This window comes from Eptatretus burgeri, chromosome 13, assembly GCF_056783735.1.
Source record: "Eptatretus burgeri isolate ZD-2024b chromosome 13, Ebu_testis_v1, whole genome shotgun sequence".
NCBI lineage: Eukaryota > Metazoa > Chordata > Myxini > Myxiniformes > Myxinidae > Eptatretus > Eptatretus burgeri.
In genome coordinates this window covers 12,003,714-12,014,675 of record NC_140973.1, presented here as the reverse complement: position 1 = coordinate 12,014,675, position 10,962 = coordinate 12,003,714, and positions in this window count along the sequence as shown.

Genomic DNA, 10,962 nt, shown 5'->3' with positions numbered 1-10,962 from the left:
CGACAGATATCGTGATGGTTATCCGTGAGAGGATTGTGGTGTCATTCTTCATTCTTCTTCTTCATCCATCACAATCCCACAACAAAAGTGAAATCTCGACAGATATCGTGATGGTTATCCGTGAGAGGATTGTGGTGTCATTCTTCATTCTTCTTCTTCTTCATCCATCACAATCCCACAACAAAAGTGAAATCTCGACAGATATCGTGATGGTTATCCGTGAGAGGATTGTGGTGTCATTCTTCATTCTTCTTCTTCTTCATCCATCACAATCCCACAACAAAAGTGAAATCTCGACAGATATCGTGATGGTTATCCGTGAGAGGATTGTGGTGTCGTATTGTAGTGTTATTCTTCTTCTTCTTCGTCTTCATTCTTCCTCTTCTTCATCCATCACAATCCCACAACAAAAGTAAAATGTATCGAGTCGTCGTGATGGTAATCCATGAGAGGGTTGTGGTGTCATTCCTACCTTGTTTGGTTGTTTTTTTGAGATTTCATCCCTGTATGTTTTTATTATTATATTTTTTAATGTTTTTTTTTTTCTTGCTTCTGCAATTTTTTAAAGCAATAAAATGCTTAATGTTTCATGTGCTTCGTTGTTTTGGTGTGGGTTAAATCCATCCATGTTAGTAAATTTGGTTAATGGTAATTTCTACCGCTGGTTCATGGTTTCAGCACCCACAGGCTCATTGCTGGAATTGAGATTTTAACGTTGGTGTTGTGGTAAAGGAGATTGACCATGTGCTCCTTGAGGGTCGCTGGAGGATGATCCAGAACTGCAGGGTCTACCGGAATGCTCAGTTCCTCAATGCCGACCACAGGCTTGTTGTAGCAACTCTGAAGTTGCAGCTTAAATCCGGGAGAATGGTACCATCCCATCCTCGGCTGGAGGTTGGCAAGCTTAAGGATGAGATGGCAGCTGAGGAGTTTGCGAAGAGGCTGGGTGGGGATTTGTGGGGTCTGGATGCTTTGGGGAATCCTGAAGGGTTCTGGAGTACCTTCAAGACCACCATCCTTGATGTTTCTGGTATATGTCTTGGAACTCACCAAAGGGCAAAGAAGAATTTTGTCTTTAAAGGCACATTGGATACCATTGGGATTCTGGCGTTAGCTTAATGGTTAGGGTGGTGGGCTTGGGATTCGAAGATCCTGAGTTCAAATCACACTCAGCTGTTTGATTAATACCAGGTGGGATTGACTCTGCCTGTCATCCTTCTGAAGTTGGTAAAATGAGTACCAGCATGCTGGCATCCTGCGTTGGAGTGGCGACCCGTCCAGGATTGTGCCCAATAGCCAAGGAGACTGCTTAGGCAGCACCAACGCTCTGCACAGAGTATGGTCCCAATGGATGGATGGATGGATACCATTGACCAGTCGTAGGGTCAGGTTTAATGGCAGAGCTGAACTGTTCAGGGAGTTGATGCGTAAAACTGTACATACGCTGACGGTGGACAAGAAGGCCGCTGTGTGAGGAATCTGTGAGGGGGTAGAGCATCACATGTGGTCAAAGTGATTCTCGTCCTGATTTCAGGGGAAATCGCACATTGCGTTCCTTCAAGCCGGTCCTTCGGTGTATTGCAGTTCAAGCGGAGGGTGGTGGGCTCTTGACAGAGGAGTCCGAAGTTAAAGCCTGCTGGGCCAGTTACGTTGAGCCGCTCTACCAGGCTGATCCACCAGCTGTTGAGTTGGATGTCAGGGGTGTCACTATCCCAATTGCTGAACCAACAGTCAACTGTGATCCACATTCGTTTCTGGAAACACAGGCTGCGGTGAACCGCTTGAAATGTGTTAAAGCTCCTGGGATCTGTGACATCAATGCAGAACTTCTCAAGGTTGGTGAAAATGCTGCACTCGTGTCGTTGCATACAGTTCTGTGCTCTGCCTTGAGCACAGGCATTATCCCAACTGATTGAAAGAAGGGCCTTGTTTTCCCTTTCTGGAAAGGGAAGGGTGATCGCCAGGACTGCAACAACTTCCGAGGGGTGACGCTGTTCTCAGTGCCGGGCAAGGTCTTTGCTCGGATAATTATTGATAGGGTTCACCACATCTGCTTGAGCATCAGTGTCCAGAGCAGTCAGGCTTTACACCAAAGAGGTCAACGATTGACCGTATCCTTGCCCTTTAGACCCTCACCAAACGCAGACGAGAGTTTCGGTAGGGGCTGTTTGTTGTCTATGTTGATCTCTGCAAAGCGTTTGATTCTGTGAGTCAGGATACCCTCTTGAGGATTCTTGGTCTTCCTGTGGTGCCACCAAAATTGATCAATCCGATGACTGAGCTATACTCTGGTACTGAGAGTGCTGTGAGATGTGGTGATACCATTACTGATTTATTTCCAGCTATGACTGGAGTTCGTCAGTGGTGTGTATTGGCCCCCACACTTTTCAATGCTAGTATCGAGTGTATTCTGGAGATGATGTCAGAGAGATCAAGCTGCAGTGCATTGTTTGGGAATGTCAAGATTTCTGACCTTGATTTCGCAGATAATGCAGTCATATTTGTGGAGAATCTGGATATCCTTTTGGGGGCCCTCAAGGTGCTGAACCAGGAGTTGGAGCCTCTGGGATTACAGGTTTCCTGGGTCAAAACTAAGATCAAGGCTTTCAATGACATCTTGGATACTGCTATCTTGTCTGTTCCTGTTTGTGGTGAGGATGCTGAGGTCACGGAGAGATTCACTTCCCTTGGTAGTGATATTCATCTCTCTGCTTGCTGTGAGCCAAAGGTCAATAGATGTCTGGGTCGGGCCTGGGTTGTCATGGATTCACTGGATCATGGGCTTTGGTGCTGTCCGTACTTGTGCAGGAGGACGAAAGTCCGAGTCTTCAGGTCCTTGGTACTTCCAGTTTTGCTCTACAAATGTGAGACTTGGACTCTGGCCAGCAATCTGAGACGAAGCCTTAATTCCTTTGGTTCCAGGTCTCTTCGGAGAATCCTTTGCTATCGCTGGTCGGACTCTGTGTCCACGGAGCGGTTGCTGAGAGAGACTCAAATGAGATTTGTTACCTGTGTTGTCCGTGGGTGTCCGCTGTGGCTGTATGGACTTGTGACTTGTTTTCCTGATGCTGATCCTGCTCACCACATTCTCTCAGCGAGGGAGCCTCTTGAGTGGATGAGTCCAATAGGCCAACTACGTGCCCCGTGGTTGCAGCAGGTTGATCAGTATTTCAAGGAGATGGGGATCAGCATCTGCCTGGGGGATGGCCAGACGGATGCCCCTCGAATACCAACGGAAAGTGGACACATGCTTCCATACCTGACCTGACCAGACCTCACCTGACTATGTGTTTACCACATTTGTGAAATGATGCGATTATCGTTTAAAAAAAAAAAAAATGCTTAATATTTTTCATATTTTGTTATTTTGGTATGTATTAAATCCGTCTATGTTATTAAATTGTTTTACTACTTGTTTCAGTTGATTTGGGGGGTGGTTTGGATATGTATCGCTTTTGGAGTGGTAATATCCATCTTCCCCCATCGATGATCCTGGCCTGGATTGGTTGAGTTCACATTTACTGGAAGTTCAATTTATTTTTTGTAATAAAACGATTAATGTTTGATATATTTTTTCAATTTTATGTTGCGTGCACAAACCCAGAGACAAAGTAACTTCCTCGCATTGTAATCACCATCATGGCTTTCAGCAGTTTTACATCTTTTTGAGAGTGGAAGGAGCAGAAGAAGAAGAAGAAGAAGAAGAAGAAGAAGAAGAAGAAGAAGAAGAAGAAGAAGAAGAAGAAGAAGAAGAAGAAGAAGAAGAAGAAGAAGAAGAAGAAGAAGAAGAAGAAACAAGGACAAATGTATCCAAGAGCAGCGTCCTAAAGGTTTTGTCGGCTAAAAAAAACAAAAAAATGAACAACTTCCGATATTTCGTCATGTGCCTTGATTAAGCCAATAGCGAGAACCGTCATAATGTATATACGTATTTACGATATATAGTGTATTTACGAAATAAATAATGTCTTTACGAAATTACAATACATTAAATGGAATAATCTTTAAATAGTAACGTGAACTTTTCGAAACATTAAAGCAAATGTCCGAATATATTTAAAAGTTCATGATAGACACTCTCAAAAGGCACCGTCAATGTGAGGATGTGTACATGTGCTCAGTATTTAAGGAGATCCGGATCTTGTATATACAAGATCCGAGTCCAAGAGATTAAGGTTTTGGAAGAAGAAGAAGAAGAAGAAGAAGAAGAAGAAGAAGAAGAAGAAGAAGAAGAAGAAGAAGAAGAAGAAGAAGAAGAAGAAGACCGAGACCGAGCTCTCTATGAGCAGCGGTCGCTACGCGACACGCTGCTAAAAAATGGCGTTTCTGCGAACTTCCAATGTACTTTTGCGATGGTTTTTGGCGTAGTTTTACGTCTTGGTAGTTCAGAAAATGCTCGAGAATAAAGGGTATGGCTTACGCTTATGATTTCACTCATTGGTCGTTTATAAGCCTGTCATTGTGTACACATTTGAATGGGAAGCCATTTTTTCCCCCATATCTTTCCTCAATAGGGAGTACTCCCACACTCCATGATATATCTCTACAAATAAATGTTGTGTGTGTGCGTGCGTGCGTGCGTGCGTGCGTGCGTGCGTGCGTGTGCGTGCGTGCGTGTGCGTGCGTGCGTGTGCGTGCGTGCGTGTGTGTGTGTGCGTGCGCGTGTGCGTGTGCGTGTGTGTGTGCGTGTGTGTGTGCGTGTGTGTGTGTGTGTGTGTGTGTGTTTGTGCGTGCGTGTATTATTAAGTCTGGATTCCTTATTGGAACTATGGTGCAGTAATTGGTCTTTATTTGATTTAATCCCACAGAGAGTGAGGAACCCTTGAATACAATAAAAAGACCAAATACAACAATGGAGTCATCAGGAGGAACTCAAATAGGTAAAGATGGAGCCATCAGGAGGAACCCATACAGGTAAAGATGGAGCCATCAGGAGGAACTCAAATAGGTAAAGATGGAGCCATCAGGAGGAACCCGAATAGGTAAATATGGAGCCATCAGGAGGAGCCTGAATAGGTAAATATGGAGCCGTAAGGAGGAACCTGAAAAGGTAAAGATGGAGCCATCAGGAGGAACCCAAATAGGTAAAGATGGAGCCATCAGGAGGAACCCAAATAGGTAAAGATGGAGCCATCAGGAGGAACCCATATATGTAAATATGGAGCCATAAGGAGGAACCCAAAGAGGTAAAGATGGAGCCATCAGGAGGAACGCAAATAGGTAAAGATGGAGCCACCAGGAGGAGCCTGGATAGGTAAAGGTGAAGCCATCAGGATGAGCCTGGATAGGTAATGATGGAGCCATCAGGAGGAATCCGAATAGGTAAAGATGGAGCCATCAGGAGGAACCTGGATAGGATTTGGGTTTCGGCTGCCACTCCTCTACCCTTAAACCCATCCAAGTGCATCCTTGTGAGCCACACAGAAACAATTTGCAAGAGTTCACCTCTCTGTGGACACCGAGAAAAAGAAAAAGAAACAAAAAGGCAATGTCATTTAGCAAGTAAACACACACACACACACACACACACACACACACACACACACACACACACACACACACACACACACACACACACACACCTTCGATCATTAGATCTTTAACCTGTTTATTGGTTGATCCAATACCTTATTGTTTCCTTAATCTTGGTGTTCAACTTTTAACCACAGAATGTCATGTGCATGTGAGCATACACAGGGCCCAAATCTCTGAAGTTCTGTTGTTCATGATAGAAAGAAAATGTTCGAAGAGAACGATCTGGTTTATTGCAGTACTGTACCAGAATCATTCTGCATCAAGCAAAGAGAAACCTCAGAATGCAACGTACCCCAGCACTCTCTCGCTTGCTCTTTACAAAACCACACACCAGCACTTCTGGTCCAATGAATACAAAGTAACAAGAATGATCGCACTGTGGTCCCAACCTTAGACAAAATCCGGTAACGGGCCGATTGGGAAATGCGCATTTAAAGCACTCTTAAAAGATTAACTCGATGCCACTCATCCATGTCACCCTCCGCCACGGTTATATCAGTACAAGCTGATTTGTCACACAGTCATGGATTGTTTAACCCCAATATAGGGCAGTTCGAAAATTATGTAACACTATTCGTATTGGGAGGTGCATACCGCTGCGTGCTGATGGGCTTGATTAAACCTTAGTAATAATTTTTAGTCGACATTTGATTCGATTTTTTGGGGGGTCCCTCAAGGTGACGCAAACAAAGCCAATGGATATTGAACGCACCAAACCCGAGGAGTGTATAATCGGCAGAGGACGACAGGCATGATGGCTTGCCATAGTAGGTTGAGTCAGGCGACAAATGTGGGTGGATTCCGGCAGCTGTCTGCCCAATGAGTGCACCTTTCAAAAATCAATCCCCCAATAACAACCAAAACCACAATAGCAACAACAACAACCACAACCATGTGGAACTCTTTTAGATCTGCCACCCATTATGGGGAAAAAACAGCAAACTAATATAATACCATAACAAAATCTCTACACATGTATGATGGATTTCCTGTTGTACAAGCACCATATTAGAGACTGCTTAAGCAGCACCAACGCTCTGCACAGAGTATGGTCCCAATCTCGTCCTCATGTTGTATAATGGACTTCCTGTTCCGCTTATCCGGCACTTTTGTGACGCACTTCTGTTTTGACCGACAGAAAATATATCCATTATCTTTTTAAACATATACAGTATATACATATATATTTAAAATTTATATATATTACACAAAATCCAGTGCATCAGGAACTTGTTTACATGAAAAACAACCAAACTTGAACAAGAGATTATGATGTCATCGAAAAACATTCTCACATGACCTAATCAAACTATGAGCCAAATACTCCTCTCCAACATGATGGAATATATCCTCCGAGCAAAGACCACAAAATCATCCTTTACTGAACAAATTCTTCCAAATCTAATTTTTTCATGTAAATTAATAAATAGTAAATGCGACAAAAGTTGTGAAATAAAACTATTCTTTCCATTCTAATGGGTTGCTCGGCAACCGATTAGTCGTAATTTGCGATTCGAAGTTGAAGATATACGTTAACTATTAGGGTAACTGGTATTAATTACTTCAATAATGTATTATTATTTACTGTACAAAAACCCTCGATCCTGTATATTTTCATTGTGGTCATGGATATTACGAGCGCATGATAGTAGAACATGTATCGGAAAATATGGCTTTTTCTATTTCCTAATATATTTTATACCGCATAACGTAAAGGTAACTGTGATGTTTAATTGACCTTCACAAAAATTTGAATTATTATTTAACTGCAATATTACACACTTCAAGCTTCCTACAAATTTAATGAGGAATAGCACCACAAGAGTGAAAATAAACCAAACTTTAGCACAGTACTGTTTAATTTAATCGGCTGACAAGATGGTCTAGATTACAGTGTTTCTCAACCTTTTTTGTCCCACGCCCCACTTTGATTTTCAAAAAAATTGTACGCCCCACCATGATTAGAGACACTATAGCATATACTACATATGGATTCAAAAGGCTTTATGAAAACTTTAATTCAAATTTTATTCAATTGCTACTCACTTCAATGGGAGCCCTGCCATCGACGCTGGCTGCAGATTTGTTTGATTCGAGAAACCAATTTTGTCAGTTTCAGCCTTAAATCACCACGTTTCGTGATTTCCAGTCAATTTCTCTTAGCTTTCTCTCTCTCTTTCTCTCGAAAGCGATCATATATTAATTCATTAATTCTGAATCCTCATTCCCCACCAAAATATTGGCACACCCCACCTTGAGAAACACTGGTCTAGATGTATGTAAACTCGCCTGTATAGGTACCGCAGGCAGACGACACCTCAAACGACTGGGAGGACTATATACATCACAGACAAGGAAAGGGAGAACAAAAAAGTGAAGGTGAGGTGAGCGGAAAGCTTGGATATAGGAATATTGACAAAAGGAGTGGGTTGGTGAATGAAGGCATGTGACTGTGGGGGACGATAGGAAAGGGTAAATGGCTAGATGGCAGGAAAAGCAGGAAAATGGGGGAGGGCGAGAATGGAGGCAAGGCTAGTAAAAGTCTAAGGTCACAAACACCCCCATGAAGTGGCTGCCTGGCTTCCTGATCAGAAATGGCAATGACTTTCACATCATAGGTGAATATTAGGTGGATCACAGGAGCCCTGGCCCATAATGAAGAACCACAGTTCGTTGTATTGCAGACAAAGTCCTTCTCCAGCGCGAGAAAATGAAAAGTGGCCAAAAAACCAGAAACCGATGATCCTTGTGAATCTGAGAAACACCAAGAGAATTGTTATTTGTTATAATGGTACCGATGGAGCACTGGTGTATTGTAAATGCTCCAATCCGTGCGGAGTTGGAAATTCTTGTCTTTGTTTTGCACTCTTGTCCAAACAAACACATTTTCTCCACTTTGTTTGTTTTCCCATTTGTTATATAAACAACACTGATGTGCTTAGCGTTCCCATCTCAGCACATGCCCCATGATGCTGTGATCCCAGTTCAAATACCATATTCTATGTGAATTTGTCCATTGTTGTCTGTAGACTTTATTGTAATTCAAGAATAGTTCAGTGATGCTGACTAAGTCCATAGTGATTTATCTCTGATGTCTCAGGATGTATTGTCCTGCATGCAATATGTGTACAAGCTCCTCCATAAACCTCATATTGCTGTAAATAAATTATTTTCCTATTTATTCGTTAATTAATAACACAATCTAGACAAATAGGAATTATCATATTTTACATTCGCTTGGCGTTGTCGTAGTTTCCTGTTTTGCATCATGACAAGCTCCCTACCCCTCCTTAAATTCAATACACCCTCTTTGTGGGGGTGCGTTTTATATTGATAAGGGGGTTTGTCATGATGTACCAGAATTGTATGAATTTGTTCGTATGACTGGTATGTTTGATTCAGGGCCAGCAGGATAGCCTAGAGGCGTGTGCACTCGTTTCTGAGCTGTCTATCCTGGGTTTGAAACTCGACCCAACTTTAAACTGTCACCCTGGTGTTTCGCAGGCAGGGCGATGCATAAATGTGTGTGCCTCCTTTAAAAGGACGTTACAAAGCCATGGCTGAATCCCTGTCTGGCAGATTTAGCTGGTGTACTTTAAAAATTCCACGATGTCCTTGGCCAAGAGTAGATGAGTTTTCACCATCAGACGAACGTCAGGCCTGGCGAGCAAGTTCGTGAACGACTTGGGCCAAAAACGTTTCCTGGCTGACCCCACAATAATGCAGGAATGAATTTAAATTGGGGCTGTTAAAAAAAAGTCGTGGTAGTAGTAGCAGTATGGTAAACTGTTGTGTTTTATTAAATATCCTCAGGCTCTCTGGCAAATATTTCTCAGATTATCAGCTTCTACTTCTTTACTTGCAGCACAAAGTTGTAGGTTTGCAGCATTCCTAATGATGCAATGCCCCCTGTAGGGTTATGGTAGGAATTTCTGGAATTCAGCCAGTGCAGTACTGTACATGTATTTACTGTTACTTCTTTAACCCTTCAAGACTTTTATTGGATTAAACTAAAGCACAAGCTTACAAGGTAGACCTATTTTAGATTCAAAAGGTGTATTTTCATTGAACTACATGTCCGATGATCCCTTGGTTTATTACCTAAGGTGGTCGGAAGTTATGTTTTCACATCTGTTTGCTTGTGTGTATGTTTGTTCCTTGCGAAATCGAAGATTCACCAGTATATTGGTTGGTCTGGTCTGTTATCCTGTCTGTCTGTCTGTCTGTCTGTCTGTCTGTCTGTCTGTCTGTCTGTCACTCACCTACAGATCTAATTTTAACTCCGATCTTCACGAAACTTAACCACATGGAAGAGTCGGTTCCAGGCACCTTAGGACTCTATTTCAGACAGCAAGTTTGACAGTTCACAACATCCCTGGCATGGGACCAATCAGTGCCGGAACTGTCAGGAATCGGTTACCCGAGCATAACATCCGACCACGACGACCAGCAGTATGTCCGATTTTATTGCCATGTCATCAACATGCATGCCAAGCTTGGTGTAGACAACGTCTGAGGTTCAGGAGACAAGATTGGGCTGCTATCCTCTTTACAGATGAGTCGAGGTTCCATCTTGACAGTAGTGATGGCCATTGTCACTTTATTGATGGGAAGGGGAACATCACACTGACACATTTGTTGTGCAACGATCGTCGCTTGGCAGTGTAAGCGTAATGGTACGGGGAGGCTTCACCACACATCACAGAACCCAGCTGGTGATCATTAATGGCGATTTGACAAGTATTCGGTACCTTGATGAAGTTGTCCGTCCTCACATCCTCCCGTTCATGCTGGTTGATGGACATCACATCACGCTTCAACAGAATACCGCATGTCGTACGAGTGGTCACCGACTTCATCGCACAACAGAACTTTCTCACACTTCCCTGGCCAGCTGTTTTCCCCTGGTCTTATTTCCATAGAACATGTGTCGGATGAAATGGAACGACGATTGTGCAGTCTTCAAAATCAGCTGGCGATGTAAGCCCATGACATGCCAAAGATCTGGATGACATTCCAGAATGACAAGCCTTCTTCAACTATTTTGTGCCCTCAATGAGGCGCCAATGCCAAGCACGTGCCAACGCAAATGGTGGTCACACAAAATACTGAGGTGTTTACTGACTTTTGACTATATCCCTCTTCGAGACTCTGGAGACATGACTTGCACACATATGTTGACATTCTCATGTCAATTTCATGTTTCTCAAAGACGAAATATTGAGATGACCAAACAATGTGATGTCATTGTTTTAATTTCTCATTTCACATACAGCAGGTGCAAATGATATATACTGGAGGGGGCATGCTGACACATTGAAAGCAATAATGAACCCTGCTTCCATTGTCTTGGGTCACTCACCTGCATTTGATTTTTCATTTTTTTTCATTTATTTATATTTTAATTTACGGATGCTTTCTTACAAT